The 23,588-nt window shown below is 46.0% G+C and overlaps 25 non-coding genes across 25 annotated transcripts; all 25 read right to left on the bottom strand.

The window, feature by feature from the left end:
• Positions 1 to 331: 331 nt before the first annotated feature.
• Trnal-caa (transfer RNA leucine (anticodon CAA)) lies at positions 332 to 447 on the bottom strand. The gene is made up of 2 exons: positions 410 to 447; positions 332 to 377 (listed from the first exon to the last, which is right to left on the bottom strand). It is a non-coding gene; the product is annotated as a tRNA-Leu (tRNA).
• Positions 448 to 1,151: 704 nt separating this feature from the next.
• Positions 1,152 to 1,267, bottom strand: Trnal-caa (transfer RNA leucine (anticodon CAA)). The gene is made up of 2 exons: positions 1,230 to 1,267; positions 1,152 to 1,197 (listed from the first exon to the last, which is right to left on the bottom strand). It is a non-coding gene; the product is annotated as a tRNA-Leu (tRNA).
• Positions 1,268 to 1,971: 704 nt separating this feature from the next.
• Trnal-caa (transfer RNA leucine (anticodon CAA)) lies at positions 1,972 to 2,087 on the bottom strand. Its single transcript has 2 exons — positions 2,050 to 2,087; positions 1,972 to 2,017 (listed from the first exon to the last, which is right to left on the bottom strand). It is a non-coding gene; the product is annotated as a tRNA-Leu (tRNA).
• A 704-nt stretch (positions 2,088 to 2,791) lies between these two features.
• Positions 2,792 to 2,907, bottom strand: Trnal-caa (transfer RNA leucine (anticodon CAA)). The gene is made up of 2 exons: positions 2,870 to 2,907; positions 2,792 to 2,837 (listed from the first exon to the last, which is right to left on the bottom strand). It is a non-coding gene; the product is annotated as a tRNA-Leu (tRNA).
• A 704-nt stretch (positions 2,908 to 3,611) lies between these two features.
• Positions 3,612 to 3,727, bottom strand: Trnal-caa (transfer RNA leucine (anticodon CAA)). Its single transcript has 2 exons — positions 3,690 to 3,727; positions 3,612 to 3,657 (listed from the first exon to the last, which is right to left on the bottom strand). It is a non-coding gene; the product is annotated as a tRNA-Leu (tRNA).
• A 4,095-nt stretch (positions 3,728 to 7,822) lies between these two features.
• On the bottom strand, positions 7,823 to 7,938 carry Trnal-caa (transfer RNA leucine (anticodon CAA)). Its single transcript has 2 exons — positions 7,901 to 7,938; positions 7,823 to 7,868 (listed from the first exon to the last, which is right to left on the bottom strand). It is a non-coding gene; the product is annotated as a tRNA-Leu (tRNA).
• Positions 7,939 to 8,641: 703 nt separating this feature from the next.
• Positions 8,642 to 8,757, bottom strand: Trnal-caa (transfer RNA leucine (anticodon CAA)). The gene is made up of 2 exons: positions 8,720 to 8,757; positions 8,642 to 8,687 (listed from the first exon to the last, which is right to left on the bottom strand). It is a non-coding gene; the product is annotated as a tRNA-Leu (tRNA).
• A 704-nt stretch (positions 8,758 to 9,461) lies between these two features.
• Trnal-caa (transfer RNA leucine (anticodon CAA)) lies at positions 9,462 to 9,577 on the bottom strand. The gene is made up of 2 exons: positions 9,540 to 9,577; positions 9,462 to 9,507 (listed from the first exon to the last, which is right to left on the bottom strand). It is a non-coding gene; the product is annotated as a tRNA-Leu (tRNA).
• A 704-nt stretch (positions 9,578 to 10,281) lies between these two features.
• Positions 10,282 to 10,397, bottom strand: Trnal-caa (transfer RNA leucine (anticodon CAA)). The gene is made up of 2 exons: positions 10,360 to 10,397; positions 10,282 to 10,327 (listed from the first exon to the last, which is right to left on the bottom strand). It is a non-coding gene; the product is annotated as a tRNA-Leu (tRNA).
• Positions 10,398 to 11,101: 704 nt separating this feature from the next.
• Positions 11,102 to 11,217, bottom strand: Trnal-caa (transfer RNA leucine (anticodon CAA)). Its single transcript has 2 exons — positions 11,180 to 11,217; positions 11,102 to 11,147 (listed from the first exon to the last, which is right to left on the bottom strand). It is a non-coding gene; the product is annotated as a tRNA-Leu (tRNA).
• Positions 11,218 to 11,921: 704 nt separating this feature from the next.
• Positions 11,922 to 12,037, bottom strand: Trnal-caa (transfer RNA leucine (anticodon CAA)). The gene is made up of 2 exons: positions 12,000 to 12,037; positions 11,922 to 11,967 (listed from the first exon to the last, which is right to left on the bottom strand). It is a non-coding gene; the product is annotated as a tRNA-Leu (tRNA).
• A 704-nt stretch (positions 12,038 to 12,741) lies between these two features.
• On the bottom strand, positions 12,742 to 12,857 carry Trnal-caa (transfer RNA leucine (anticodon CAA)). The gene is made up of 2 exons: positions 12,820 to 12,857; positions 12,742 to 12,787 (listed from the first exon to the last, which is right to left on the bottom strand). It is a non-coding gene; the product is annotated as a tRNA-Leu (tRNA).
• A 704-nt stretch (positions 12,858 to 13,561) lies between these two features.
• Trnal-caa (transfer RNA leucine (anticodon CAA)) lies at positions 13,562 to 13,677 on the bottom strand. The gene is made up of 2 exons: positions 13,640 to 13,677; positions 13,562 to 13,607 (listed from the first exon to the last, which is right to left on the bottom strand). It is a non-coding gene; the product is annotated as a tRNA-Leu (tRNA).
• Positions 13,678 to 14,381: 704 nt separating this feature from the next.
• Trnal-caa (transfer RNA leucine (anticodon CAA)) lies at positions 14,382 to 14,497 on the bottom strand. Its single transcript has 2 exons — positions 14,460 to 14,497; positions 14,382 to 14,427 (listed from the first exon to the last, which is right to left on the bottom strand). It is a non-coding gene; the product is annotated as a tRNA-Leu (tRNA).
• Positions 14,498 to 15,201: 704 nt separating this feature from the next.
• Positions 15,202 to 15,317, bottom strand: Trnal-caa (transfer RNA leucine (anticodon CAA)). Its single transcript has 2 exons — positions 15,280 to 15,317; positions 15,202 to 15,247 (listed from the first exon to the last, which is right to left on the bottom strand). It is a non-coding gene; the product is annotated as a tRNA-Leu (tRNA).
• A 704-nt stretch (positions 15,318 to 16,021) lies between these two features.
• On the bottom strand, positions 16,022 to 16,137 carry Trnal-caa (transfer RNA leucine (anticodon CAA)). The gene is made up of 2 exons: positions 16,100 to 16,137; positions 16,022 to 16,067 (listed from the first exon to the last, which is right to left on the bottom strand). It is a non-coding gene; the product is annotated as a tRNA-Leu (tRNA).
• A 704-nt stretch (positions 16,138 to 16,841) lies between these two features.
• Positions 16,842 to 16,957, bottom strand: Trnal-caa (transfer RNA leucine (anticodon CAA)). Its single transcript has 2 exons — positions 16,920 to 16,957; positions 16,842 to 16,887 (listed from the first exon to the last, which is right to left on the bottom strand). It is a non-coding gene; the product is annotated as a tRNA-Leu (tRNA).
• A 704-nt stretch (positions 16,958 to 17,661) lies between these two features.
• Trnal-caa (transfer RNA leucine (anticodon CAA)) lies at positions 17,662 to 17,777 on the bottom strand. Its single transcript has 2 exons — positions 17,740 to 17,777; positions 17,662 to 17,707 (listed from the first exon to the last, which is right to left on the bottom strand). It is a non-coding gene; the product is annotated as a tRNA-Leu (tRNA).
• Positions 17,778 to 18,481: 704 nt separating this feature from the next.
• Positions 18,482 to 18,597, bottom strand: Trnal-caa (transfer RNA leucine (anticodon CAA)). The gene is made up of 2 exons: positions 18,560 to 18,597; positions 18,482 to 18,527 (listed from the first exon to the last, which is right to left on the bottom strand). It is a non-coding gene; the product is annotated as a tRNA-Leu (tRNA).
• Positions 18,598 to 19,301: 704 nt separating this feature from the next.
• Positions 19,302 to 19,417, bottom strand: Trnal-caa (transfer RNA leucine (anticodon CAA)). Its single transcript has 2 exons — positions 19,380 to 19,417; positions 19,302 to 19,347 (listed from the first exon to the last, which is right to left on the bottom strand). It is a non-coding gene; the product is annotated as a tRNA-Leu (tRNA).
• Positions 19,418 to 20,121: 704 nt separating this feature from the next.
• Trnal-caa (transfer RNA leucine (anticodon CAA)) lies at positions 20,122 to 20,237 on the bottom strand. The gene is made up of 2 exons: positions 20,200 to 20,237; positions 20,122 to 20,167 (listed from the first exon to the last, which is right to left on the bottom strand). It is a non-coding gene; the product is annotated as a tRNA-Leu (tRNA).
• Positions 20,238 to 20,941: 704 nt separating this feature from the next.
• On the bottom strand, positions 20,942 to 21,057 carry Trnal-caa (transfer RNA leucine (anticodon CAA)). Its single transcript has 2 exons — positions 21,020 to 21,057; positions 20,942 to 20,987 (listed from the first exon to the last, which is right to left on the bottom strand). It is a non-coding gene; the product is annotated as a tRNA-Leu (tRNA).
• Positions 21,058 to 21,761: 704 nt separating this feature from the next.
• Positions 21,762 to 21,877, bottom strand: Trnal-caa (transfer RNA leucine (anticodon CAA)). Its single transcript has 2 exons — positions 21,840 to 21,877; positions 21,762 to 21,807 (listed from the first exon to the last, which is right to left on the bottom strand). It is a non-coding gene; the product is annotated as a tRNA-Leu (tRNA).
• Positions 21,878 to 22,579: 702 nt separating this feature from the next.
• On the bottom strand, positions 22,580 to 22,697 carry Trnal-caa (transfer RNA leucine (anticodon CAA)). Its single transcript has 2 exons — positions 22,660 to 22,697; positions 22,580 to 22,627 (listed from the first exon to the last, which is right to left on the bottom strand). It is a non-coding gene; the product is annotated as a tRNA-Leu (tRNA).
• A 704-nt stretch (positions 22,698 to 23,401) lies between these two features.
• On the bottom strand, positions 23,402 to 23,517 carry Trnal-caa (transfer RNA leucine (anticodon CAA)). The gene is made up of 2 exons: positions 23,480 to 23,517; positions 23,402 to 23,447 (listed from the first exon to the last, which is right to left on the bottom strand). It is a non-coding gene; the product is annotated as a tRNA-Leu (tRNA).
• Between the last annotated feature and the right edge of the window lie 71 nt (positions 23,518 to 23,588).

Genomic DNA, 23,588 nt, shown 5'->3' with positions numbered 1-23,588 from the left:
GATGTACTGGTCAGCCTGCACTGTTTCCTCACACTGTCGTTAGCACTCTGCATCTCCAGATAAGAGTCGTTTCCATACCACAAGTGTCCCTTTTGACGTGTTTGCGGCTCTTTGGCGCGGAAGTAACCTCACGAGGGGAACGTCGTATTTACAACCAACACTCTCTGTTTGTAGCTCACACTACCGAAGAAACAGTTTGGTGCCGTAGGTGCGCTTGTGTTTGATGCAAATTTTTGATTTCACTTAGGAGAACACGGCCAGTATCGTGCTGTTGCACTTTACAAAGGATCTCAATGCTACGCAGGGTGCTCTAGAGAAGCGACAAAATCTGTGTCAGGAGTGGGATTCGAACCCACGCCCTCATTCGAGGACCAGAAGGCTCTAGCTGCTACTGCAGCCAAGGTTTTTCCTTGAGTCTGGCGCCTTAGACCGCTCGGCCATCCTGACACTTGATTTGATGCTCCTCGTTTGTTCTATTAGAGGACTTACAGTTGATGTAGTTGTCGCATCCGCGTTGCCACAGTACGCAGGCATGATTTCTGCACCCGTTAGACGTGCGCCAGGCGCAGCCGCACAAATATAGCGCAGAATGTACCACCAAAAGAGTTTCTCAAATCCGTATAATCACAGCAATCAATACCTTTTGTTCGAAACTAAGTCGTCTGTTAAAGACGTCAGAGATTAGACAGAATGCAGAGGTCTATCTGTCGAGTAATATTTCAAGTTTTGGTCACGTTGTAATCTCCATACAGTAATATTTTGAGTATATGAATTTATTTCGAGTTCTGTGTATTTCATCAGCGACTGTTATTGTACAGATGATGTACTGGTCAGCCTGCACTGTTTCCTCACACTGTCGTTAGCACTCTGCATCTCCAGATAAGAGTCGTTTCCATACCACAAGTGTCCCTTTTGACGTGTTTGCGGCTCTTTGGCGCGGAAGTAACCTCACGAGGGGAACGTCGTATTTACAACCAACACTCTCTGTTTGTAGCTCACACTACCGAAGAAACAGTTTGGTGCCGTAGGTGCGCTTGTGTTTGATGCAAATTTTTGATTTCACTTAGGAGAACACGGCCAGTATCGTGCTGTTGCACTTTACAAAGGATCTCAATGCTACGCAGGGTGCTCTAGAGAAGCGACAAAATCTGTGTCAGGAGTGGGATTCGAACCCACGCCCTCATTCGAGGACCAGAAGGCTCTAGCTGCTACTGCAGCCAAGGCTTTTCCTTGAGTCTGGCGCCTTAGACCGCTCGGCCATCCTGACACTTGATTTGATGCTCCTCGTTTGTTCTATTAGAGGACTTACAGTTGATGTAGTTGTCGCATCCACGTTGCCACAGTACGCAGGCATGATTTCTGCACCCGTTAGACGTGCGCCAGGCGCAGCCGCACAAATATAGCGCAGAATGTACCACCAAAAGAGTTTCTCAAATCCGTATAATCACAGCAATCAATACCTTTTGTTCGAAACTAAGTCGTCTGTTAAAGACGTCAGAGATTAGACAGAATGCAGAGGTCTATCTGTCGAGTAATATTTCAAGTTTTGGTCACGTTGTAATCTCCATACAGTAATATTTTGAGTATATGAATTTATTTCGAGTTCTGTGTATTTCATCAGCGACTGTTATTGTACAGATGATGTACTGGTCAGCCTGCACTGTTTCCTCACACTGTCGTTAGCACTCTGCATCTCCAGATAAGAGTCGTTTCCATACCACAAGTGTCCCTTTTGACGTGTTTGCGGCTCTTTGGCGCGGAAGTAACCTCACGAGGGGAACGTCGTATTTACAACCAACACTCTCTGTTTGTAGCTCACACTACCGAAGAAACAGTTTGGTGCCGTAGGTGCGCTTGTGTTTGATGCAAATTTTTGATTTCACTTAGGAGAACACGGCCAGTATCGTGCTGTTGCACTTTACAAAGGATCTCAATGCTACGCAGGGTGCTCTAGAGAAGCGACAAAATCTGTGTCAGGAGTGGGATTCGAACCCACGCCCTCATTCGAGGACCAGAAGGCTCTAGCTGCTACTGCAGCCAAGGTTTTTCCTTGAGTCTGGCGCCTTAGACCGCTCGGCCATTCTGACACTTGATTTGATGCTTCTCGTTTGTTCTATTAGAGGACTTACAGTTGATGTAGTTGTCGCATCCACGTTGCCACAGTACGCAGGCATGATTTCTGCACCCGTTAGACGTGCGCCAGGCGCAGCCGCACAAATATAGCGCAGAATGTACCACCAAAAGAGTTTCTCAAATCCGTATAATCACAGCAATCAATACCTTTTGTTCGAAACTAAGTCGTCTGTTAAAGACGTCAGAGATTAGACAGAATGCAGAGGTCTATCTGTCGAGTAATATTTCAAGTTTTGGTCACGTTGTAATCTCCATACAGTAATATTTTGAGTGTATGAATTTATTTCGAGTTCTGTGTATTTCATCAGCGACTGTTATTGTACAGATGATGTACTGGTCAGCCTGCACTGTTTCCTCACACTGTCGTTAGCACTCTGCATCTCCAGATAAGAGTCGTTTCCATACCACAAGTGTCCCTTTTGACGTGTTTGCGGCTCTTTGGCGCGGAAGTAACCTCACGAGGGGAACGTCGTATTTACAACCAACACTCTCTGTTTGTAGCTCACACTACCGAAGAAACAGTTTGGTGCCGTAGGTGCGCTTGTGTTTGATGCAAATTTTTGATTTCACTTAGGAGAACACGGCCAGTATCGTGCTGTTGCACTTTACAAAGGATCTCAATGCTACGCAGGGTGCTCTAGAGAAGCGACAAAATCTGTGTCAGGAGTGGGATTCGAACCCACGCCCTCATCCGAGGACCAGAAGGCTCTAGCTGCTACTGCAGCCAAGGTTTTTCCTTGAGTCTGGCGCCTTAGACCGCTCGGCCATCCTGACACTTGATTTGATGCTCCTCGTTTGTTCTATTAGAGGACTTACAGTTGATGTAGTTGTCGCATCCACGTTGCCACAGTACGCAGGCATGATTTCTGCACCCGTTAGACGTGCGCCAGGCGCAGCCGCACAAATATAGCGCAGAATGTACCACCAAAAGAGTTTCTCAAATCCGTATAATCACAGCAATCAATACCTATTGTTCGAAACTAAGTCGTCTGTTAAAGACGTCAGAGATTAGACAGAATGCAGAGGTCTATCTGTCGAGTAATATTTCAAGTTTTGGTCACGTTGTAATCTCCATACAGTAATATTTTGAGTATATGAATTTATTTCGAGTTCTGTGTATTTCATCAGCGACTGTTATTGTACAGATGATGTACTGGTCAGCCTGCACTGTTTCCTCACACTGTCGTTAGCACTCTGCATCTCCAGATAAGAGTCGTTTCCATACCACAAGTGTCCCTTTTGACGTGTTTGCGGCTCTTTGGCGCGGAAGTAACCTCACGAGGGGAACGTCGTATTTACAACCAACACTCTCTGTTTGTAGCTCACACTACCGAAGAAACAGTTTGGTGCCGTAGGTGCGCTTGTGTTTGATGCAAATTTTTGATTTCACTTAGGAGAACACGGCCAGTATCGTGCTGTTGCACTTTACAAAGGATCTCAATGCTACGCAGGGTGCTCTAGAGAAGCGACAAAATCTGTGTCAGGAGTGGGATTCGAACCCACGCCCTCATTCGAGGACCAGAAGGCTCTAGCTGCTACTGCAGCCAAGGTTTTTCCTTGAGTCTGGCGCCTTAGACCGCTCGGCCATCGTGACACCTGATTTGATGCTCCTCGTTTGTTCTATTAGAGGACTTACAGTTGATGTAGTTGTCGCATCCACGTTGCCACAGTACGCAGGCATGATTTCTGCACCCGTTAGACGTGCGCCAGGCGCAGCCGCACAAATATAGCGCAGAATGTACCACCAAAAGAGTTTCTCAAATCCGTATAATCACAGCAATCGATACCTTTTGTTCGAAACTAAGTCGTCTGTTAAAGACGTCAGAGATTAGACAGAATGCAGAGGTCTATCTGTCGAGTAATATTTCAAGTTTTGGTCACGTTGTAATCTCCATACAGTAATATTTTGAGTATATGAATTTATTTCGAGTTCTGTGTATTTCATCAGCGACTGTTATTGTACAGATGATGTACTGGTCAGCCTGCACTGTTTCCTCACACTGTCGTTAGCACTCTGCATCTCCAGATAAGAGTCGTTTCCATACCACAAGTGTCCCTTTTGACGTGTTTGCGGCTCTTTGGCGCGGAAGTAACCTCACGAGGGGAACGTCGTATTTACAACCAACACTCTCTGTTTGTAGCTCACACTACCGAAGAAACAGTTTGGTGCCGTAGGTGCGCTTGTGTTTGATGCAAATTTTTGATTTCACTTAGGAGAACACGGCCAGTATCGTGCTGTTGCACTTTACAAAGGATCTCAATGCTACGCAGGGTGCTCTAGAGAAGCGACAAAATCTGTGTCAGGAGTGGGATTCGAACCCACGCCCTCATCCGAGGACCAGAAGGCTCTAGCTGCTACTGCAGCCAAGGTTTTTCCTTGAGTCTGGCGCCTTAGACCGCTCTTTTTTTTTTTTTTTTTTTTTTTTTTTTTTTTTTTTTTTTTATTTTTTTTTTTTTGAGTGCCCGACCGAGACTCGAACTCGGGATCTTTGCCTTTCGCGGGCAAGTGCTCTACCATCTTTTTTTTTTGTTTTTTTCTTTTTTTTTTGTTTTTCATTTTTTTTATTTATTTATTTTTTTTTTTTTTTTTTAACATTGTAGAACACAACTGTTTTTTTTTTATTTTTTTTATGTCAGGCTTACCACCTTTGCTGACATACATGTTGTTGTACTATCGCATAAATAGTGTCTACAAATTCCATATGTTGACAAAAGTGGCTAATTAGAAAATTAATTAATTAAGGAAATAAATAAAACTGAAAATGCTCAAATGAAAGACATGAAGACATTGCGGATAGTACAAATACAAAAGAAACATGCTCCTGGAGCAATGAAATGAAAGTCGTGTCGGGGGCGACACCTGCTCACGACCCGACGTTCGATAGAGCAAGAGAGCCATCTATCGACTCGTTCTCCAGACGTTGGTGTAAGACTGGGTCGTCTTCTCGAAATTAACTAAGGGTCCGTAAGTGTGATCGATGTCAATCTCGGCTTCTTCGTCTATCTCATCTCTCACCCGTCACACCCCATCTGGCCGGCGGGTCGGTAAATGTAAGTCGCAAGTAATTAGCGAAGTCTTGCCTATATTTCTGATGCTGTTGCAGCTTCGTGTGCCCATCCAAGAGAAAATGCCAAAAATCAATTTTGTCCTTTTCCGATTCGTTATACACGTAGCCCACCACCATTCCCCGCACCCATGTCACTGCATTGGTTTTTTGGACCGGGAAATAAGATTCTTGGGGGAAAAAAAGTGTGTCTGATGAAATTGTGTGAGGGGCGGAGCGTAACAGGAACGCCAATATCTGTTGTGTCAACTGCCACACTGGAGCCGTCCCACTACATGCTAAACGATGTTCATCAGTGTCCACTGTTGCGCAGCCTAAACATAGTGGAGTGTCTGCCAAATGAATCGCGTGCCGCCGTTGATTCGTTGCGAACTTCCTATTTATCACCACATACCATGTGGAGCGTACCGACGTTGGGAGGTAAACGTTCCGTATAACGCTCCAGATCTGTCGCCAGTTCTTGTCTGGGTACTTCTTTTCCAGGGTATTCCTGGGACACCGGCGCAGTAAGAGATGGTATACGTCTCGCGTCGTCGGTAGTCGTGTTGTTGGGAAGGAATCTCTGACATAGCTAAGCTCCAAAAAAAAAGACTTGAAGTGTGACAGCTTCGGTGAAATATGGCCCACATCGACTGGTGGCAGCATTGAAGTGGGCGCTAGTACATCGGCCAACGCACCCGAGATATTGCGAAATTGGCCGCGCCACTGTCGGAAAATCGTACTGACGAATAACGCCCGTGCCTTTTCATATACGTTCACTAGACCAAGTCCACCCTCTCCAGGTGGTAGCGTAAGCGTTGTGTATCGGATCTTAAACAGGTGTCCCACACTCACGTAGGTTCCGAAAGTTGCTTGTATGCGTGATGCCATTGTGCGCGTTAAAGGCAGGACATGCGCTACGTGAGTGAGTCTCGGTGCTAGGTATACGTTAACATAGGTCACCCTCTGAATCATATCCAACGCTCTTAGTTTCTGTAACAGCACCATTGTCCGCATCAGCTTTAATATGCGTCGGTAGTTATCCGCCGCTGTCCGCTGCACATCCGTGTGGAACGTAATACCTAGGCATTTTACGGTTTTAACTAAGATGAGCGGCCCTTCCTCCCCCGGTTGTAATCCTCGACCGACATTCATGCAGCGTGATTTTTGTAGATTAAGCACGCTTCCTGCCGCCATCCCGTATCGCTGTATCCATGCCAACGCCGTACGTACTTCTTCGCCTGTCTGTGCCACCAGCATCACATCGTCAGCATAAGCGCGGCAATGAAAGGTCAGTTGTGGCAACGGCACTCCCTCCAACCGTCTTCGGAGACCATATAAACAGGGTTCCAAAGCCATTGCATACAAAAATATCGACAGGGGGCAACCTTGACGAACTGACCTTGAAATAACAATGTAGTCAGTGCCCCGCCCATTCACCGAGACCTTTGATCGTACGCCGTGTAACAGTCGCATGATCACTAGGATGAAGGCCTGTGGGATTCCCAATCTGTCCATCACCGCATGCAAAAAGGTATGATCCACTCTGTCGAATGCATGATCGAAGTCAATAGCGACGAGTGCCGCACGCACTCGGCATGCCGCTGCTAATGCGATGATATCTCGGTAGTCACTGAGCGCCGTATGTACGTTGCTCTTGCCGCCGAGGCAAGTTTGATCTATGAGGAGTCTATCAGATAGTGAAGACCGCAGGCGAGCCCCAAGTATGCGCGCGAAAATCTTGTAGTCGCAGTTCAAGAGAGTGAGTGGTCTATAATCTCCTGGATTTCTGCCACCGCGTGGTTTGGGTATGGGGATGATGATACCCTCCGTGAACTCGGCAGGTATCTCAGTCTGCGGTAACAGGAGTTCGTTGTACATCTGAATCCAGGTCCGTCCCATGAGGTATGCAAAGGCGCGGTAAAACTCGGCCATCCTGACACTTGATTTGATGCTCCTCGTTTGTTCTATTAGAGGACTTACAGTTGATGTAGTTGTCGCATCCACGTTGCCACAGTACGCAGGCATGATTTCTGCACCCGTTAGACGTGCGCCAGGCGCAGCCGCACAAATATAGCGCAGAATGTACCACCAAAAGAGTTTCTCAAATCCGTATAATCACAGCAATCAATACCTTTTGTTCGAAACTAAGTCGTCTGTTAAAGACGTCAGAGATTAGACCGAATGCAGAGGTCTATCTGTCGAGTAATATTTCAAGTTTTGGTCACGTTGTAATCTCCATACAGTAATATTTTGAGTATATGAATTTATTTCGAGTTCTGTGTATTTCATCAGCGACTGTTATTGTACAGATGATGTACTGGTCAGCCTGCACTGTTTCCTCACACTGTCGTTAGCACTCTGCATCTCCAGATAAGAGTCGTTTCCATACCACAAGTGTCCCTTTTGACGTGTTTGCGGCTCTTTGGCGCGGAAGTAACCTCACGAGGGGAACGTCGTATTTACAACCAACACTCTCTGTTTGTAGCTCACACTACCGAAGAAACAGTTTGGTGCCGTAGGTGCGCTTGTGTTTGATGCAAATTTTTGATTTCACTTAGGAGAACACGGCCAGTATCGTGCTGTTGCACTTTACAAAGGATCTCAATGCTACGCAGGGTGCTCTAGAGAAGCGACAAAATCTGTGTCACGAGTGGGATTCGAACCCACGCCCTCATTCGAGGACCAGAAGGCTCTAGCTGCTACTGCAGCCAAGGTTTTTCCTTGAGTCTGGCGCCTTAGACCGCTCGGCCATTCTGACACTTGATTTGATGCTTCTCGTATGTTCAATTAGAGGACTTACAGTTGATGTAGTTGTCGCATCCACGTTGCCACAGTACGCAGGCATGATTTCTGCACCCGTTGACGTGCGCCAGGCGCAGCCGCACAAATATAGCGCAGAATGTACCACCAAAAGAGTTTCTCAAATCCGTATAATCACAGCAATCAATACCTTTTGTTCGAAACTAAGTCGTCTGTTAAAGACGTCAGAGATTAGACAGAATGCAGAGGTCTATCTGTCGAGTAATATTTCAAGTTTTGGTCACGTTGTAATCTCCATACAGTAATATTTTGAGTATATGAATTTATTTCGAGTTCTGTGTATTTCATCAGCGACTGTTATTGTACAGATGATGTACTGGTCAGCCTGCACTGTTTCCTCACACTGTCGTTAGCACTCTGCATCTCCAGATAAGAGTCGTTTCCATACCACAAGTGTCCCTTTTGACGTGTTTGCGGCTCTTTGGCGCGGAAGTAACCTCACGAGGGGAACGTCGTATTTACAACCAACACTCTCTGTTTGTAGCTCACACTACCGAAGAAACAGTTTGGTGCCGTAGGTGCGCTTGTGTTTGATGCAAATTTTTGATTTCACTTAGGAGAACACGGCCAGTATCGTGCTGTTGCACTTTACAAAGGATCTCAATGCTACGCAGGGTGCTCTAGAGAAGCGACAAAATCTGTGTCACGAGTGGGATTCGAACCCACGCCCTCATTCGAGGACCAGAAGGCTCTAGCTGCTACTGCAGCCAAGGTTTTTCCTTGAGTCTGGCGCCTTAGACCGCTCGGCCATTCTGACACTTGATTTGATGCTTCTCGTATGTTCAATTAGAGGACTTACAGTTGATGTAGTTGTCGCATCCACGTTGCCACAGTACGCAGGCATGATTTCTGCACCCGTTAGACGTGCGCCAGGCGCAGCCGCACAAATATAGCGCAGAATGTACCACCAAAAGAGTTTCTCAAATCCGTATAATCACAGCAATCAATACCTTTTGTTCGAAACTAAGTCGTCTGTTAAAGACGTCAGAGATTAGACAGAATGCAGAGGTCTATCTGTCGAGTAATATTTCAAGTTTTGGTCACGTTGTAATCTCCATACAGTAATATTTTGAGTGTATGAATTTATTTCGAGTTCTGTGTATTTCATCAGCGACTGTTATTGTACAGATGATGTACTGGTCAGCCTGCACTGTTTCCTCACACTGTCGTTAGCACTCTGCATCTCCAGATAAGAGTCGTTTCCATACCACAAGTGTCCCTTTTGACGTGTTTGCGGCTCTTTGGCGCGGAAGTAACCTCACGAGGGGAACGTCGTATTTACAACCAACACTCTCTGTTTGTAGCTCACACTACCGAAGAAACAGTTTGGTGCCGTAGGTGCGCTTGTGTTTGATGCAAATTTTTGATTTCACTTAGGAGAACACGGCCAGTATCGTGCTGTTGCACTTTACAAAGGATCTCAATGCTACGCAGGGTGCTCTAGAGAAGCGACAAAATCTGTGTCAGGAGTGGGATTCGAACCCACGCCCTCATTCGAGGACCAGAAGGCTCTAGCTGCTACTGCAGCCAAGGTTTTTCCTTGAGTCTGGCGCCTTAGACCGCTCGGCCATCCTGACACTTGATTTGATGCTCCTCGTTTGTTCTATTAGAGGACTTACAGTTGATGTAGTTGTCGCATCCACGTTGCCACAGTACGCAGGCATGATTTCTGCACCCGTTAGACGTGCGCCAGGCGCAGCCGCACAAATATAGCGCAGAATGTACCACCAAAAGAGTTTCTCAAATCCGTATAATCACAGCAATCAATACCTTTTGTTCGAAACTAAGTCGTCTGTTAAAGACGTCAGAGATTAGACAGAATGCAGAGGTCTATCTGTCGAGTAATATTTCAAGTTTTGGTCACGTTGTAATCTCCATACAGTAATATTTTGAGTATATGAATTTATTTCGAGTTCTGTGTATTTCATCAGCGACTGTTATTGTACAGATGATGTACTGGTCAGCCTGCACTGTTTCCTCACACTGTCGTTAGCACTCTGCATCTCCAGATAAGAGTCGTTTCCATACCACAAGTGTCCCTTTTGACGTGTTTGCGGCTCTTTGGCGCGGAAGTAACCTCACGAGGGGAACGTCGTATTTACAACCAACACTCTCTGTTTGTAGCTCACACTACCGAAGAAACAGTTTGGTGCCGTAGGTGCGCTTGTGTTTGATGCAAATTTTTGATTTCACTTAGGAGAACACGGCCAGTATCGTGCTGTTGCACTTTACAAAGGATCTCAATGCTACGCAGGGTGCTCTAGAGAAGCGACAAAATCTGTGTCAGGAGTGGGATTCGAACCCACGCCCTCATTCGAGGACCAGAAGGCTCTAGCTGCTACTGCAGCCAAGGTTTTTCCTTGAGTCTGGCGCCTTAGACCGCTCGGCCATCCTGACACTTGATTTGATGCTCCTCGTTTGTTCTATTAGAGGACTTACAGTTGATGTAGTTGTCGCATCCACGTTGCCACAGTACGCAGGCATGATTTCTGCACCCGTTAGACGTGCGCCAGGCGCAGCCGCACAAATATAGCGCAGAATGTACCACCAAAAGAGTTTCTCAAATCCGTATAATCACAGCAATCGATACCTTTTGTTCGAAACTAAGTCGTCTGTTAAAGACGTCAGAGATTAGACAGAATGCAGAGGTCTATCTGTCGAGTAATATTTCAAGTTTTGGTCACGTTGTAATCTCCATACAGTAATATTTTGAGTATATGAATTTATTTCGAGTTCTGTGTATTTCATCAGCGACTGTTATTGTACAGATGATGTACTGGTCAGCCTGCACTGTTTCCTCACACTGTCGTTAGCACTCTGCATCTCCAGATAAGAGTCGTTTCCATACCACAAGTGTCCCTTTTGACGTGTTTGCGGCTCTTTGGCGCGGAAGTAACCTCACGAGGGGAACGTCGTATTTACAACCAACACTCTCTGTTTGTAGCTCACACTACCGAAGAAACAGTTTGGTGCCGTAGGTGCGCTTGTGTTTGATGCAAATTTTTGATTTCACTTAGGAGAACACGGCCAGTATCGTGCTGTTGCACTTTACAAAGGATCTCAATGCTACGCAGGGTGCTCTAGAGAAGCGACAAAATCTGTGTCAGGAGTGGGATTCGAACCCACGCCCTCATTCGAGGACCAGAAGGCTCTAGCTGCTACTGCAGCCAAGGTTTTTCCTTGAGTCTGGCGCCTTAGACCGCTCGGCCATCCTGACACTTGATTTGATGCTCCTCGTTTGTTCTATTAGAGGACTTACAGTTGATGTAGTTGTCGCATCCACGTTGCCACAGTACGCAGGCATGATTTCTGCACCCGTTAGACGTGCGCCAGGCGCAGCCGCACAAATATAGCGCAGAATGTACCACCAAAAGAGTTTCTCAAATCCGTATAATCACAGCAATCAATACCTTTTGTTCGAAACTAAGTCGTCTGTTAAAGACGTCAGAGATTAGACAGAATGCAGAGGTCTATCTGTCGAGTAATATTTCAAGTTTTGGTCACGTTGTAATCTCCATACAGTAATATTTTGAGTATATGAATTTATTTCGAGTTCTGTGTATTTCATCAGCGACTGTTATTGTACAGATGATGTACTGGTCAGCCTGCACTGTTTCCTCACACTGTCGTTAGCACTCTGCATCTCCAGATAAGAGTCGTTTCCATACCACAAGTGTCCCTTTTGACGTGTTTGCGGCTCTTTGGCGCGGAAGTAACCTCACGAGGGGAACGTCGTATTTACAACCAACACTCTCTGTTTGTAGCTCACACTACCGAAGAAACAGTTTGGTGCCGTAGGTGCGCTTGTGTTTGATGCAAATTTTTGATTTCACTTAGGAGAACACGGCCAGTATCGTGCTGTTGCACTTTACAAAGGATCTCAATGCTACGCAGGGTGCTCTAGAGAAGCGACAAAATCTGTGTCAGGAGTGGGATTCGAACCCACGCCCTCATTCGAGGACCAGAAGGCTCTAGCTGCTACTGCAGCCAAGGTTTTTCCTTGAGTCTGGCGCCTTAGACCGCTCGGCCATCCTGACACTTGATTTGATGCTCCTCGTTTGTTCTATTAGAGGACTTACAGTTGATGTAGTTGTCGCATCCACGTTGCCACAGTACGCAGGCATGATTTCTGCACCCGTTAGACGTGCGCCAGGCGCAGCCGCACAAATATAGCGCAGAATGTACCACCAAAAGAGTTTCTCAAATCCGTATAATCACAGCAATCAATACCTTTTGTTCGAAACTAAGTCGTCTGTTAAAGACGTCAGAGATTAGACAGAATGCAGAGGTCTATCTGTCGAGTAATATTTCAAGTTTTGGTCACGTTGTAATCTCCATACAGTAATATTTTGAGTATATGAATTTATTTCGAGTTCTGTGTATTTCATCAGCGACTGTTATTGTACAGATGATGTACTGGTCAGCCTGCACTGTTTCCTCACACTGTCGTTAGCACTCTGCATCTCCAGATAAGAGTCGTTTCCATACCACAAGTGTCCCTTTTGACGTGTTTGCGGCTCTTTGGCGCGGAAGTAACCTCACGAGGGGAACGTCGTATTTACAACCAACACTCTCTGTTTGTAGCTCACACTACCGAAGAAACAGTTTGGTGCCGTAGGTGCGCTTGTGTTTGATGCAAATTTTTGATTTCACTTAGGAGAACACGGCCAGTATCGTGCTGTTGCACTTTACAAAGGATCTCAATGCTACGCAGGGTGCTCTAGAGAAGCGACAAAATCTGTGTCACGAGTGGGATTCGAACCCACGCCCTCATTCGAGGACCAGAAGGCTCTAGCTGCTACTGCAGCCAAGGTTTTTCCTTGAGTCTGGCGCCTTAGACCGCTCGGCCATCCTGACACTTGATTTGATGCTCCTCGTTTGTTCTATTAGAGGACTTACAGTTGATGTAGTTGTCGCATCCACGTTGCCGCAGTACGCAGGCATGATTTCTGCACCCGTTAGACGTGCGCCAGGCGCAGCCGCACAAATATAGCGCAGAATGTACCACCAAAAGAGTTTCTCAAATCCGTATAATCACAGCAATCAATACCTTTTGTTCGAAACTAAGTCGTCTGTTAAAGACGTCAGAGATTAGACCGAATGCAGAGGTCTATCTGTCGAGTAATATTTCAAGTTTTGGTCACGTTGTAATCTCCATACAGTAATATTTTGAGTATATGAATTTATTTCGAGTTCTGTGTATTTCATCAGCGACTGTTATTGTACAGATGATGTACTGGTCAGCCTGCACTGTTTCCTCACACTGTCGTTAGCACTCTGCATCTCCAGATAAGAGTCGTTTCCATACCACAAGTGTCCCTTTTGACGTGTTTGCGGCTCTTTGGCGCGGAAGTAACCTCACGAGGGGAACGTCGTATTTACAACCAACACTCTCTGTTTGTAGCTCACACTACCGAAGAAACAGTTTGGTGCCGTAGGTGCGCTTGTGTTTGATGCAAATTTTTGATTTCACTTAGGAGAACACGGCCAGTATCGTGCTGTTGCACTTTACAAAGGATCTCAATGCTACGCAGGGTGCTCTAGAGAAGCGTCAAAATCTGTGTCAGGAGTGGGATTCGAACCCACGCCCTCAGTCGAGGTCCAGAAGGCTCTAGCTGCTACTGCAGCCAAGGTTTTTCCTTGAGTCTGGCGCCTTAGACCGCTCGGCCATCCTGACACTTGATTTGATGCTCCTCGTTTGTTCTATTAGAGGACTTACAGTTGATGTAGTTGTCGCATCCACGTTGCCACAGTACGCAGGCATGATTTCTGCACCCGTTAGACGTGCGCCAGGCGCAGCCGCACAAATATAGCGCAGAATGTACCACCAAAAGAGTTTCTCAAATCCGTATAATCACAGCAATCAATACCTTTTGTTCGAAACTAAGTCGTCTGTTAAAGACGTCAGAGATTAGACAGAATGCAGAGGTCTATCTGTCGAGTAATATTTCAAGTTTTGGTCACGTTGTAATCTCCATACAGTAATATTTTGAGTATATGAATTTATTTCGAGTTCTGTGTATTTCATCAGCGACTGTTATTGTACAGATGATGTACTGGTCAGCCTGCACTGTTTCCTCACACTGTCGTTAGCACTCTGCATCTCCAGATAAGAGTCGTTTCCATACCACAAGTGTCCCTTTTGACGTGTTTGCGGCTCTTTGGCGCGGAAGTAACCTCACGAGGGGAACGTCGTATTTACAACCAACACTCTCTGTTTGTAGCTCACACTACCGAAGAAACAGTTTGGTGCCGTAGGTGCGCTTGTGTTTGATGCAAATTTTTGATTTCACTTAGGAGAACACGGCCAGTATCGTGCTGTTGCACTTTACAAAGGATCTCAATGCTACGCAGGGTGCTCTAGAGAAGCGACAAAATCTGTGTCACGAGTGGGATTCGAACCCACGCCCTCATTCGAGGACCAGAAGGCTCTAGCTGCTACTGCAGCCAAGGTTTTTCCTTGAGTCTGGCGCCTTAGACCGCTCGGCCATCCTGACACTTGATTTGATGCTCCTCGTTTGTTCTATTAGAGGACTTACGGTTGATGTAGTTGTCGCATCCACGTTGCCACAGTACGCAGGCATGATTTCTGCACCCGTTAGACGTGCGCCAGGCGCAGCCGCACAAATATAGCGCAGAATGTACCACCAAAAGAGTTTCTCAAATCCGTATAATCACAGCAATCAATACCTTTTGTTCGAAACTAAGTCGTCTGTTAAAGACGTCAGAGATTAGACAGAATGCAGAGGTCTATCTGTCGAGTAATATTTCAAGTTTTGGTCACGTTGTAATCTCCATACAGTAATATTTTGAGTATATGAATTTATTTCGAGTTCTGTGTATTTCATCAGCGACTGTTATTGTACAGATGATGTACTGGTCAGCCTGCACTGTTTCCTCACACTGTCGTTAGCACTCTGCATCTCCAGATAAGAGTCGTTTCCATACCACAAGTGTCCCTTTTGACGTGTTTGCGGCTCTTTGGCGCGGAAGTAACCTCACGAGGGGAACGTCGTATTTACAACCAACACTCTCTGTTTGTAGCTCACACTACCGAAGAAACAGTTTGGTGCCGTAGGTGCGCTTGTGTTTGATGCAAATTTTTGATTTCACTTAGGAGAACACGGCCAGTATCGTGCTGTTGCACTTTACAAAGGATCTCAATGCTACGCAGGGTGCTCTAGAGAAGCGACAAAATCTGTGTCAGGAGTGGGATTCGAACCCACGCCCTCATTCGAGGACCAGAAGGCTCTAGCTGCTACTGCAGCCAAGGTTTTTCCTTGAGTCTGGCGCCTTAGACCGCTCGGCCATCCTGACACTTGATTTGATGCTCCTCGTTTGTTCTATTAGAGGACTTACAGTTGATGTAGTTGTCGCATCCACGTTGCCACAGTACGCAGGCATGATTTCTGCACCCGTTAGACGTGCGCCAGGCGCAGCCGCACAAATATAGCGCAGAATGTACCACCAAAAGAGTTTCTCAAATCCGTATAATCACAGCAATCAATACCTTTTGTTCGAAACTAAGTCGTCTGTTAAAGACGTCAGAGATTAGACAGAATGCAGAGGTCTATCTGTCGAGTAATATTTCAAGTTTTGGTCACGTTGTAATCTCCATACAGTAATATTTTGAGTATATGAATTTATTTCGAGTTCTGTGTATTTCATCAGCGACTGTTATTGTACAGATGATGTACTGGTCAGCCTGCACTGTTTCCTCACACTGTCGTTAGCACTCTGCATCTCCAGATAAGAGTCGTTTCCATACCACAAGTGTCCCTTTTGACGTGTTTGCGGCTCTTTGGCGCGGAAGTAACCTCACGAGGGGAACGTCGTATTTACAACCAACACTCTCTGTTTGTAGCTCACACTACCGAAGAAACAGTTTGGTGCCGTAGGTGCGCTTGTGTTTGATGCAAATTTTTGATTTCACTTAGGAGAACACGGCCAGTATCGTGCTGTTGCACTTTACAAAGGATCTCAATGCTACGCAGGGTGCTCTAGAGAAGCGACAAAATCTGTGTCAGGAGTGGGATTCGAACCCACGCCCTCATTCGAGGACCAGAAGGCTCTAGCTGCTACTGCAGCCAAGGTTTTTCCTTGAGTCTGGCGCCTTAGACCGCTCAGCCATCCTGACACTTGATTTGATGCTCCTCGTTTGTTCTATTAGAGGACTTACAGTTGATGTAGTTGTCGCATCCACGTTGCCACAGTACGCAGGCATGATTTCTGCACCCGTTAGACGTGCGCCAGGCGCAGCCGCACAAATATAGCGCAGAATGTACCACCAAAAGAGTTTCTCAAATCCGTATAATCACAGCAATCAATACCTTTTGTTCGAAACTAAGTCGTCTGTTAAAGACGTCAGAGATTAGACAGAATGCAGAGGTCTATCTGTCGAGTAATATTTCAAGTTTTGGTCACGTTGTAATCTCCATACAGTAATATTTTGAGTATATGAATTTATTTCGAGTTCTGTGTATTTCATCAGCGACTGTTATTGTACAGATGATGTACTGGTCAGCCTGCACTGTTTCCTCACACTGTCGTTAGCACTCTGCATCTCCAGATAAGAGTCGTTTCCATACCACAAGTGTCCCTTTTGACGTGTTTGCGGCTCTTTGGCGCGGAAGTAACCTCACGAGGGGAACGTCGTATTTACAACCAACACTCTCTGTTTGTAGCTCACACTACCGAAGAAACAGTTTGGTGCCGTAGGTGCGCTTGTGTTTGATGCAAATTTTTGATTTCACTTAGGAGAACACGGCCAGTATCGTGCTGTTGCACTTTACAAAGGATCTCAATGCTACGCAGGGTGCTCTAGAGAAGCGTCAAAATCTGTGTCAGGAGTGGGATTCGAACCCACGCCCTCAGTCGAGGACCAGAAGGCTCTAGCTGCTACTGCAGCCAAGGTTTTTCCTTGAGTCTGGCGCCTTAGACCGCTCGGCCATCCTGACACTTGATTTGATGCTCCTCGTTTGTTCTATTAGAGGACTTACAGTTGATGTAGTTGTCGCATCCACGTTGCCACAGTACGCAGGCATGATTTCTGCACCCGTTAGACGTGCGCCAGGCGCAGCCGCACAAATATAGCGCAGAATGTACCACCAAAAGAGTTTCTCAAATCCGTATAATCACAGCAATCAATACCTTTTGTTCGAAACTAAGTCGTCTGTTAAAGACGTCAGAGATTAGACAGAATGCAGAGGTCTATCTGTCGAGTAATATTTCAAGTTTTGGTCACGTTGTAATCTCCATACAGTAATATTTTGAGTATATGAATTTATTTCGAGTTCTGTGTATTTCATCAGCGACTGTTATTGTACAGATGATGTACTGGTCAGCCTGCACTGTTTCCTCACACTGTCGTTAGCACTCTGCATCTCCAGATAAGAGTCGTTTCCATACCACAAGTGTCCCTTTTGACGTGTTTGCGGCTCTTTGGCGCGGAAGTAACCTCACGAGGGGAACGTCGTATTTACAACCAACACTCTCTGTTTGTAGCTCACACTACCGAAGAAACAGTTTGGTGCCGTAGGTGCGCTTGTGTTTGATGCAAATTTTTGATTTCACTTAGGAGAACACGGCCAGTATCGTGCTGTTGCACTTTACAAAGGATCTCAATGCTACGCAGGGTGCTCTAGAGAAGCGACAAAATCTGTGTCAGGAGTGGGATTCGAACCCACGCCCTCATTCGAGGACCAGAAGGCTCTAGCTGCTACTGCAGCCAAGGTTTTTCCTTGAGTCTGGCGCCTTAGACCGCTCGGCCATCCTGACACTTGATTTGATGCTCCTCGTTTGTTCTATTAGAGGACTTACAGTTGATGTAGTTGTCGCATCCACGTTGCCACAGTACGCAGGCATGATTTCTGCACCCGTTAGACGTGCGCCAGGCGCAGCCGCACAAATATAGCGCAGAATGTACCACCAAAAGAGTGTCTCAAATCCGTATAATCACAGCAATCAGTACCTTTTGTTCGAAACTAAGTCGTCTGTTAAAGACGTCAGAGATTAGACAGAATGCAGAGGTCTATCTGTCGAGTAATATTTCAAGTTTTGGTCACGTTGTAATCTCCATACAGTAATATTTTGAGTATATGAATTTATTTCGAGTTCTGTGTATTTCATCAGCGACTGTTATTGTACAGATGATGTACTGGTCAGCCTGCACTGTTTCCTCACACTGTCGTTAGCACTCTGCATCTCCAGATAAGAGTCGTTTCCATACCACAAGTGTCCCTTTTGACGTGTTTGCGGCTCTTTGGCGCGGAAGTAACCTCACGAGGGGAACGTCGTATTTACAACCAACACTCTCTGTTTGTAGCTCACACTACCGAAGAAACAGTTTGGTGCCGTAGGTGCGCTTGTGTTTGATGCAAATTTTTGATTTCACTTAGGAGAACACGGCCAGTATCGTGCTGTTGCACTTTACAAAGGATCTCAATGCTACGCAGGGTGCTCTAGAGAAGCGACAAAATCTGTGTCAGGAGTGGGATTCGAACCCACGCCCTCATTCGAGGACCAGAAGGCTCTAGCTGCTACTGCAGCCAAGGTTTTTCCTTGAGTCTGGCGCCTTAGACCGCTCGGCCATCCTGACACTTGATTTGATGCTCCTCGTTTGTTCTATTAGAGGACTTACAGTTGATGTAGTTGTCGCATCCACGTTGCCACAGTACGCAGGCATGATTTCTGCACCCATTAGACGTGCGCCAGGCGCAGCCGCACAAATATAGCGCAGAATGTACCACCAAAAGAGTTTCTCAAATCCGTATAATCACAGCAATCAATACCTTTTGTTCGAAACTAAGTCGTCTGTTAAAGACGTCAGAGATTAGACAGAATGCAGAGGTCTATCTGTCGAGTAATATTTCAAGTTTTGGTCACGTTGTAATCTCCATACAGTAATATTTTGAGTATATGAATTTATTTCGAGTTCTGTGTATTTCATCAGCGACTGTTATTGTACAGATGATGTACTGGTCAGCCTGCACTGTTTCCTCACACTGTCGTTAGCACTCTGCATCTCCAGATAAGAGTCGTTTCCATACCACAAGTGTCCCTTTTGACGTGTTTGCGGCTCTTTGGCGCGGAAGTAACCTCACGAGGGGAACGTCGTATTTACAACCAACACTCTCTGTTTGTAGCTCACACTACCAAAGAAACAGTTTGGTGCCGTAGGTGCGCTTGTGTTTGATGCAAATTTTTGATTTCACTTAGGAGAACACGGCCAGTATCGTGCTGTTGCACTTTACAAAGGATCTCAATGCTACGCAGGGTGCTCTAGAGAAGCGACAAAATCTGTGTCAGGAGTGGGATTCGAACCCACGCCCTCATTCGAGGACCAGAAGGCTCTAGCTGCTACTGCAGCCAAGGTTTTTCCTTGAGTCTGGCGCCTTAGACCGCTCGGCCATCCTGACACTTGATTTGATGCTCCTCGTTTGTTCTATTAGCGGACTTACAGTTGATGTAGTTGTCGCATCCACGTTGCCACAGTACGCAGGCATGATTTCTGCACCCGTTAGACGTGCGCCAGGCGCAGCCGCACAAATATAGCGCAGAATGTACCACCAAAAGAGTTTCTCAAATCCGTATAATCACAGCAATCAATACCTTTTGTTCGAAACTAAGTCGTCTGTTAAAGACGTCAGAGATTAGACAGAATGCAGAGGTCTATCTGTCGAGTAATATTTCAAGTTTTGGTCACGTTGTAATCTCCATACAGTAATATTTTGAGTATATGAATTTATTTCGAGTTCTGTGTATTTCATCAGCGACTGTTATTGTACAGATGATGTACTGGTCAGCCTGCACTGTTTCCTCACACTGTCGTTAGCACTCTGCATCTCCAGATAAGAGTCGTTTCCATACCACAAGTGTCCCTTTTGACGTGTTTGCGGCTCTTTGGCGCGGAAGTAACCTCACGAGGGGAACGTCGTATTTACAACCAACACTCTCTGTTTGTAGCTCACACTACCGAAGAAACAGTTTGGTGCCGTAGGTGCGCTTGTGTTTGATGCAAATTTTTGATTTCACTTAGGAGAACACGGCCAGTATCGTGCTGTTGCACTTTACAAAGGATCTCAATGCTACGCAGGGTGCTCTAGAGAAGCGACAAAATCTGTGTCAGGAGTGGGATTCGAACCCACGCCCTCATTCGAGGACCAGAAGGCTCTAGCTGCTACTGCAGCCAAGGTTTTTCCTTGAGTCTGGCGCCTTAGACCGCTCGGCCATCCTGACACTTGATTTGATGCTCCTCGTTTGTTCTATTAGAGGACTTACAGTTGATGTAGTTGTCGCATCCACGTTGCCACAGTACGCAGGCATGATTTCTGCACCCGTTAGACGTGCGCCAGGCGCAGCCGCACAAATATAGCGCAGAATGTACCACCAAAAGAGTTTCTCAAATCCGTATAATCACAGCAATCAATACCTTTTGTTCGAAACTAAGTCGTCTGTTAAAGACGTCAGAGATTAGACAGAATGCAGAGGTCTATCTGTCGAGTAATATTTCAAGTTTTGGTCACGTTGTAATCTCCATACAGTAATATTTTGAGTATATGAATTTATTTCGAGTTCTGTGTATTTCATCAGCGACTGTTATTGTACAGATGATGTACTGGTCAGCCTGCACTGTTTCCTCACACTGTCGTTAGCACTCTGCATCTCCAGATAAGAGTCGTTTCCATACCACAAGTGTCCCTTTTGACGTGTTTGCGGCTCTTTGGCGCGGAAGTAGCCTCACGAGGGGAACGTCGTATTTACAACCAACACTCTCTGTTTGTAGCTCACACTACCGAAGAAACAGTTTGGTGCCGTAGGTGCGCTTGTGTTTGATGCAAATTTTTGATTTCACTTAGGAGAACACGACCAGTATCGTGCTGTTGCACTTTACAAAGGATCTCAATGCTACGCAGGGTGCTCTAGAGAAGCGACAAAATCTGTGTCAGGAGTGGGATTCGAACCCACGCCCTCATTCGAGGACCAGAAGGCTCTAGCTGCTACTGCAGCCAAGGTTTTTCCTTGAGTCTGGCGCCTTAGACCGCTCGGCCATCCTGACACTTGATTTGATGCTCCTCGTTTGTTCTATTAGAGGACTTACAGTTGATGTAGTTGTCGCATCCACGTTGCCACAGTACGCAGGCATGATTTCTGCACCCGTTAGACGTGCGCCAGGCGCAGCCGCACAAATATAGCGCAGAATGTACCACCAAAAGAGTTTCTCAAATCCGTATAATCACAGCAATCAATACCTTTTGTTCGAAACTAAGTCGTCTGTTAAAGACGTCAGAGATTAGACAGAATGCAGAGGTCTATCTGTCGAGTAATATTTCAAGTTTTGGTCACGTTGTAATCTCCATACAGTAATATTTTGAGTATATGAATTTATTTCGAGTTCTGTGTATTTCATCAGCGACTGTTATTGTACAGATGATGTACTGGTCAGCCTGCACTGTTTCCTCACACTGTCGTTAGCACTCTGCATCTCCAGATAAGAGTCGTTTCCATACCACAAGTGTCCCTTTTGACGTGTTTGCGGCTCTTTGGCGCGGAAGTAACCTCACGAGGGGAACGTCGTATTTACAACCAACACTCTCTGTTTGTAGCTCACACTACCGAAGAAACAGTTTGGTGCCGTAGGTGCGCTTGTGTTTGATGCAAATTTTTGATTTCACTTAGGAGAACACGGCCAGTATCGTGCTGTTGCACTTTACAAAGGATCTCAATGCTACGCAGGGTGCTCTAGAGAAGCGACAAAATCTGTGTCAGGAGTGGGATTCGAACCCACTACCTCATTCGAGGACCAGAAGGCTCTAGCTGCTACTGCAGCCAAGGTTTTTCCTTGAGTCTGGCGCCTTAGACCGCTCGGCCATCCTGACACTTGATTTGATGCTCCTCGTTTGTTCTATTAGAGGACTTACAGTTGATGTAGTTGTCGCATCCACGTTGCCACAGTACGCAGGCATGATTTCTGCACCCGTTAGACGCGCGCCAGGCGCAGCCGCACAAATATAGCGCAGAATGTACCACCAAAAGAGTTTCTCAAATCCGTATAATCACAGCAATCAATACCTTTTGTTCGAAACTAAGTCGTCTGTTAAAGACGTCAGAGATTAGACAGAATGCAGAGGTCTATCTGTCGAGTAATATTTCAAGTTTTGGTCACGTTGTAATCTCCATACAGTAATATTTTGAGTATATGAATTTATTTCGAGTTCTGTGTATTTCATCAGCGACTGTTATTGTACAGATGATGTACTGGTCAGCCTGCACTGTTTCCTCACACTGTCGTTAGCACTCTGCATCTCCAGATAAGAGTCGTTTCCATACCACAAGTGTCCCTTTTGACGTGTTTGCGGCTCTTTGGCGCGGAAGTAACCTCACGAGGGGAACGTCGTATTTACAACCAACACTCTCTGATTGTAGCTCACACTACCGAAGAAACAGTTTGGTGCCGTAGGTGCGCTTGTGTTTGATGCAAATTTTTGATTTCACTTAGGAGAACACGGCCAGTATCGTGCTGTTGCACTTTACAAAGGATCTCAATGCTACGCAGGGTGCTCTAGAGAAGCGACAAAATCTGTTTCAGGAGTGGGATTCGAACCCACGCCCTCATTCGAGGACCAGAAGGCTCTAGCTGCTACTGCAGCCAAGGTTTTTCCTTGAGTCTGGCGCCTTAGACCGCTCGGCCATCCTGACACTTGATTTGATGCTCCTCGTTTGTTCTATTAGAGGACTTACAGTTGATGTAGTTGTCGCATCCACGTTGCCACAGTACGCAGGCATGATTTCTGCACCCGTTAGACGTGCGCCAGGCGCAGCCGCACAAATATAGCGCAGAATGTACCACCAAAAGAGTTTCTCAAATCCGTATAATCACAGCAATCAATACCTTTTGTTCGAAACTAAGTCGTCTGTTAAAGACGTCAGAGATTAGACAGAATGCAGAGGTCTATCTGTCGAGTAATATTTCAAGTTTTGGTCACGTTGTAATCTCCATACAGTAATATTTTGAGTATATGAATTTATTTCGAGTTCTGTGTATTTCATCAGCGACTGTTATTGTACAGATGATGTACTGGTCAGCCTGCACTGTTTCCTCACACTGTCGTTAGCACTCTGCATCTCCAGATAAGAGTCGTTTCCATACCACAAGTGTCCCTTTTGACGTGTTTGCGGCTCTTTGGCGCGGAAGTAACCTCACGAGGGGAACGTCGTATTTACAACCAACACTCTCTGTTTGTAGCTCACACTACCGAAGAAACAGTTTGGTGCCGTAGGTGCGCTTGTGTTTGATGCAAATTTTTGATTTCACTTAGGAGAACACGGCCAGTATCGTGCTGTTGCACTTTACAAAGGATCTCAATGCTACGCAGGGTGCTCTAGAGAAGCGACAAAATCTGTGTCAGGAGTGGGATTCGAACCCACGCCCTCATTCGAGGACCAGAAGGCTCTAGCTGCTACTGCAGCCAAGGTTTTTCCTTGAGTCTGGCGCCTTAGACCGCTCGGCCATCCTGACACTTGATTTGATGCTCCTCGTTTGTTCTATTAGAGGACTTACAGTTGATGTAGTTGTCGCATCCACGTTGC

The sequence above is a fragment of the Schistocerca cancellata genome, chromosome 2 (genome assembly GCF_023864275.1).
Source record: "Schistocerca cancellata isolate TAMUIC-IGC-003103 chromosome 2, iqSchCanc2.1, whole genome shotgun sequence".
In the NCBI taxonomy this organism is placed as follows: Eukaryota; Metazoa; Arthropoda; class Insecta; order Orthoptera; family Acrididae; genus Schistocerca; species Schistocerca cancellata.
This window is presented reverse-complemented; position numbering and strand designations above follow the sequence as displayed.